General features: G+C 42.3%; 1 long non-coding RNA gene across 1 annotated transcript; it reads left to right on the forward strand.

Moving 5' to 3' along the window:
* Nucleotides 1-1531: 1531 nt before the first annotated feature.
* LOC148892429 (uncharacterized) lies at nt 1532-2199 on the forward strand. The gene is made up of 3 exons (XR_016116155.1): nt 1532-1630; nt 1768-1818; nt 1957-2199. It is a non-coding gene; the product is annotated as an uncharacterized LOC148892429 (long non-coding RNA).
* Nucleotides 2200-6373: the final 4174 nt, after the last annotated feature.

Here is a 6373-nt window from a genome sequence, read left to right on the forward strand (position 1 = left end):
TTTATTTGTGGTAAAATGGCAAAAATAACATCATAGTGTCTAATTCTAGATCATGATTCCAGTCAAAACACGAAACCTGAGCCAACAAAATGTAAGAACTGGATGACGTGTCATAAAGCCTCACAAAGGCGCTTTACAGTATTTAGTCAAAAATGGACAAAAAAAACAATTTTGTTTGGATTTTTACCACGATCAAACATAGAATGTTGGTGTGTGGAAGTGTCCTAATTTGAATGAGAGTGAGCATTGCAAAAATTGCTGCTTGCCATCCATTAATGGAGGAAACCGGTTGGCAAAGATTTAGGGAGGATTCCTGACTCACCAGCAGGGGTCATCCTCTACTCCCAAGCCACACCAAAGCACTCAAAATGCCTCAATAAAGTTCTCTCTATTGCCTTATTTGCTTTTGCAAATCAACACGCAGTGTCCGTGAATCTGTTATTAAAAAAACACGATTAAAAAAATGATGATTATTTTCGTTTTTTTTTCATCTAAAACACCGACAAAAAACACTGATTTTTTTCTAAATTCATTTTTCGTCTCAAATCTTAAAAAAACAACAACAACAACAAAATAAGGACCACACATTTCGCAAAGCTGCGTTAATATGTTGTTAGCGCCAATAATCATTCTGGACAATCACCACGAAAACTGAATGTTTTGGACATAATTTTTTGGGGTTCGATTAAATATATAATATATACACGGTTCTGATTAAAAATGGAAAATATGAATGCTATCCACAGTATATGATGGAATGCAGTGAGACTCTAATATATGCTCACACCGTCAATCCAAATTATTTTCCTTCTCGGAAAGAGAATTGGAAAATTTGGGTAAGAAGCAGACAACCAAAAAAAACCTTCAAGTTGTACCAAAAGGTGGCAAACACCTGCAGCTTTGATGTGTTAAAACGTTTTTATGATCTCCACGGGAACGGCAGCAGGTTGTGATTGGCCTTGTCTAACCTTGTTGTGCCCGAGGAGCAACTCTGTCAATGGTTAGAGGACGCCATACAGCAAACGCGGGACAAAGTGCAACCAAGGTCACAGCAAGTGCAAATATTGGGAAAATGCCAAAATAAGACTGTCAAAAAATTTTCATTTTGGAATTCTACATGATAGAATGCAAAATCCGTCATTTAGAATACACACTTTAAAGTCCCCATTTCGCATCATTCATTTTGCATTGGTCGATTGTGTGTACAATAAACAACTTTGTAACGCGATCTTCATACTAATGACCAGATTTTTCCTCCAAAATAGTGACAAGGCCTTTATGACAACAAACGGGAAGCTAGCCGCCGCTGCGAGCAATGGTTCCTCAATACAGAAAGTAGCGATGGGCAGAGGGGTGAACATCTCCAGTTCTGACTGCAACGCTACTGATCACCTCGTACATTGTTGTACTTCCGGAGGCACGGCGGCACGGTTCTGAGCACATGGTCTGAAAACACGTCTGGTAAACGGAAAGCAAATTTTGCCATCTGTGAAGACTGAAATTGTTTCTCACTTTCGAAAGGGAATCTCAACGATTTCGACAATTGTCCGTAACGGCAACAACGTCAAGGCGGAGTTAGAGACCAACGTTTGTTGGTGCAACGTTGCCACCTTTGGCCCTATCCCCCGAGGTACGTTGTAACGAGGTTTCGACTGCATTACTCTCACTTGTGTTTCCCATTCCACGCAGTCTGCCTGGATCCCCTGCAGTGTCTTCAACAATTAGGCTACGTGAGGCAGACGCTAACGACTCTCTCTTGTCTCTCAGTAACTGCGGGAGGAGGGGAACATCTACTTTGCCGGGGCCAATGCTCCGATGGTGTGTATTATCCCAGGCAATGGATACGTTGTTGTAATCGGAAATAAAGAAAGTGTGTGTGTGTGTGTGTGTGTGTGTGTGTGTGTGTGTGTGTGTGTGTGTGTGTGTGTGTGTGTGTGTGTGTTTACATTGCCCCAGGTGATGACGAACGAGAAGCGCTACTTTTCTCAACTTCACGCCACTCAGAGAATCCGCTGTCATGTGTCAGAAATGTCGCTGTACTCACGTCAGGAAGATTGTAAATCACCGCTTTTATAACCTCCCACTTAGGTCGGAGTGATTTATCACGTCAATGAAAACGGAATTGTTTCATGACAGGCGTGATTTTCTACATTTGACCAAAATACGGACAAATAATCGCAAATGTTGTTTGGGTGTCATGACCTGCCCTGATTTTTGATTTCGAACTGCATTTGTTTTTTTCCCCCCCGAAAATATAATAATCAATAACCCTGAAAGCGGATATGTAAGAATATAAAAAAAAAATAAAATAGCAGAGAGAATTATACATTGAAAGCAATTTTAAACAAATGGGTTTTGAGATGAGCCTTGAAAATAGGGAGGGAGTCAATATTACGGATGTTGGGTGGGAGTGAATTCCAGAGTTTGGGAGCAGAGCGGCTGAAAGCTCTGCATCCCATCGTGGTGAGACGGGCAGAGGGCACATAGAGGTGAAGGGAGGATGAGGATCTGAGGGACCGAGAGGGAACAGAGATTTGAAGCAGGTCAGAAAGATAGGGAGGAGCAAGGTTATGGATGGCTTTGAAAGTAAACAGAAGTATTTTGAATTCGATACGATGTTTAACCGGTAGCCAGTGGAGTTGCTGGAGTACAGGGGTGATGTGGTGAAAGGAGGGGGTTTTGGTGATGATCCGGGCTGAAGAATTTTGGACGAGTTGGAGTTTATGGAGAAATTTCTGATTGACACCGAAGAGAAGTGCGTTGCAATAATCGATGCGGGAGGTGACAAGACTGTGGATAAGGATAGCAGCGGAGTGAGGGGTGAGCGAGGGACGGAGACGGTTAATATTACGGAGGTGGAAATAAGCAGACCGAGTAATGTTATTAATATGGGAGTGAAAGGAAAGTGAGCTATCGAGGATGACACCCAGACTCTTGACCTGAGGGGAGGGGGACACGGTAGAACTGTCAATGGTGAGGGAGAAACTGGGAGAAGCTGCTATTTTATTATTTATCATTTTACTTATGGTTTTATTGTTATGTGCTGTGTTCTATTGTTTTTATTGTAAAGTGTCCTTGGGTGTTTTGAAAGGCGCTTGAAATAAAATGTATTATTATTATTATAATATGAATTAACATATGGAATGATGACTTATTTTTAGATCTACGATTTTCCCCAGTCGTAACTGTCATCCTCACGATGTGTCTAGCGATAAGAAGAATGAGGCGGAGAAACAAAAATCCTATTTTTAAAAATAACATTAACTCATTTACTGCCAGACGATGTACAAAAATGTGTCCACTCCAGTGCCAGGGTTTTTGTCATTTTCACTCAAATTGAAGGCCCCACAGAATATTGGGTTTTAGGATGACATAAACATTCCATTCAGCGTAAGAAACCTTAGACTCTCTTCTTTCATTAGAAAAACCAGTTAATTACTAAATTATAAGGGTCTGGAGTTTTCTGATGTTCAAGTGGGGGTGGCTGTACAAAAAGCAAATGCTGCCCACTCACGGGAGAGAAAAACATTGCCAGAGGTCTGACCGGAGCTTGCTCCGCACCCATCGGCAAGAAAAACCAAAACCCGAACAGATGACGCTCCACGTCATGGTTTTCAATTCCCGAATCAATTCGGGAATGGCAGTGAATGAGTTAATCACCCAATACCACTCTTTATTTTTTTATTTTAATCACAAATGACCACCATTTGCTTTCCTAAAACCACCGTCACGTCACCGCCGTGCCTTTTTCATCACTGAATCCGAGGCATGGCGACTAACAAGAAAATCTGAATACCGAAACGGAATCCGGGCGGGTCCTTGTGGCGGTTTCGCATCCGATTCAAATTGCCGTGAGATGAGATTCCCAAGTGTGAAATCAGCCAAGTGGCAAGTGTGCCTTCATTTTGATGACCCCCTGGGTCAGCGTGAGGCCACAGTGTTTACTGATGAGGTGATGGCACACGCCTCCATTCCTTTGAAATGTGGCAGGGGTGTGAGGAACGACCAGATAATCTCAGATTTACGAGTTACAGTAGCTCTCATGGGAGTTAGGGAGGGGGGCAAATTAGTCATTGCGGCCATTTTTTAGAAATCAGGTGAGACTTGGAGAAGAAAGTTTTTTTTTCATTTACACGACAAAGCAGGACCTAAGAATCCATCGAAGGCCTGCAACAGGGGGGTCTTTAGGATTCTGTAGGGGTGTGGGGGGGCAATTTGCGAAAACAAAGTTCACTTTAATTTCATTTCTCAACATAAATACAACATAAAAAACACGCTTCCTATCTTTTCAAACACATCAAGTCAATCCGTCTGTGTAAGCTCTCAGTCGGACAGGAGTGGTCCATCGATGAAAAGGTTTCTTCAGCCGTCATCTGTACTTCTTTGAAGGTGTCGGACGTTTCACTCCTCATCCGAAATGCTTCATCAGCTAAATAAATTTTTGCTGTATATATATATATATATATATATATATATATATATATATATATATATATATATACAGCAAAAAATTATTTATTTATATATATATATATATATATATATATATTATTTATTATTTATATATATATACAGTAAAGTCTCGTTATATCGATATCGGATATATCGATAGTCCCGGTTATATCGATACTATTTCTATGCACGCACGGAGAAAATTACATGCGCGCAGGGTCGGATATATCGACAGTCCCGGTTATAGCGATATTTTCCGTACGTCACAACTATCCCAACCTAGGCCAACAAAACCATTCCAGACTCACTTTTCAATTCTTAGCAAATGCCCCCTGACCCCTAGACCCCTGCTGAGCTATTTTACACCCCCCACCCAAACCACCACCATTAGTTTTTATACCTTTATTAAGTCCGTTTGGTTTGCCTGACGCTTGCTGTTAGGAGTATTTTGCCTGGAAGTGAAAGTGCTGTGATGGACAAGAAAAAAATGACGAAGGCTTCTCATGTTTGAAGGCCATGATTGCATCATAAAAAAAACAATGTTGAAGGACCGAAAAAAACATACGACGACTTACACACAAGCGCAGTAGGTCAAGGTTTTTTTAAATAGCCTATTTTGTCCGAGGCAGAATGTGTAAGAGCATGAATGGCTCCTCCTTCCTCTTCTGACGACCCCCCCCCCTGCCTCCCCACCCCTTTTCTGTGTAAAAACAAATCTCCTTTTCTACTCTGAGCCTGAAACTATTGAGTCAACAAATGTCACCGCGAGCAAGGCAGTGGGCAGGCGGAAAAGAGGAGGAGGGGTCTAACGTTTAAGCTTGAGCCGCATTTAAAAGGCAGATTATTTTCCAGGCCACCTGTTAACTTGGGAGGATAAAAAAATAAATAAACAAAATGATCAAACGAGGATGCTGGACTCCATTTTTTTTAAATAATGTGTGTAATGTTCAGCTACTTCAGGTGATTGTTGCGCAATGTTCAGGTGTGTTTTAGAAACAGAATCAGAATTATTTTTATTGCCATGTCAAACACACAAGGAATTTGTCTCCGGTAGAACAAGCTGCTCTAGTATCACCATAAAAAAAAATGGGAAAAGGCACCATACAGTTCTATTTGGGTTACTGTTTAGAGAGTTAATGCCGACGGGGGAAGAAGCTGTTTAAATGTCTGCCGCATTTGGTGCGTTAGTAAAAGGTGGTGGGCAGGGTGCGGAAGGTCGAGAAGGATTTTAAATTGTCCATTTCGGATATCAGTTTCCAACATAACATATAAAGGGGGTCTGTGGAAACATCCACAAAGTCTATCCGTCTCTTACAAGTCCACGTGGACCGTGTCAACAGGAGGAGGGTTTTGGCAGGCGTGCCCAGCAAAAATATTCAGCCCCGCTTCCCCCTTCAAGTACGCAGACCAGTTATCTTACACGGCGCTCCAAAAAGGAGTCGGCCAGACAGATGAAGAGAACCAAAATAAGACACAGTCTCGTAGAAATGAGTCCCACGGCTCCCCCTCCTAGCCTTAAAAACAGGTCACGGTCCAAACTGACCCGATGATGACTGCAACTTTCTCAAAACATTGTAGGAAAGGAAACTCAGCAGCGCCTTGTGAAAGGAAGTCATCACATTGAGAGCAAAAAAAAAGGAGGGAAAAAAACACCCAAGCCGCTGGGCTTCCTCTCTCAGAGAGAAAAGGGGTGGAGACAACTTCTTACCCCACCACGGTTCGACAGTTGAGACCAGTGCAATATTTAACAAAATGTGGTGGTGGGAGGGGGGCGATAAGGGGCGGAGTCCTGTCCTGAATCCACTCCATTGCTTGAGGGCAGCCATCATAGTGTTCACTATTGTGTGCGGCTGAGGGAAGAAGAAAAAAAAGAGAGGAGGGCGCACAAGGGAGAGAGCAAGAGGAAGGGGTGAGGGGGGGA

This window comes from Hippocampus bargibanti, linkage group LG10, assembly GCF_051943395.1.
Source record: "Hippocampus bargibanti isolate YZ-2025 linkage group LG10, ASM5194339v1, whole genome shotgun sequence".
Classification (NCBI taxonomy): Eukaryota; Metazoa; Chordata; class Actinopteri; order Syngnathiformes; family Syngnathidae; genus Hippocampus; species Hippocampus bargibanti.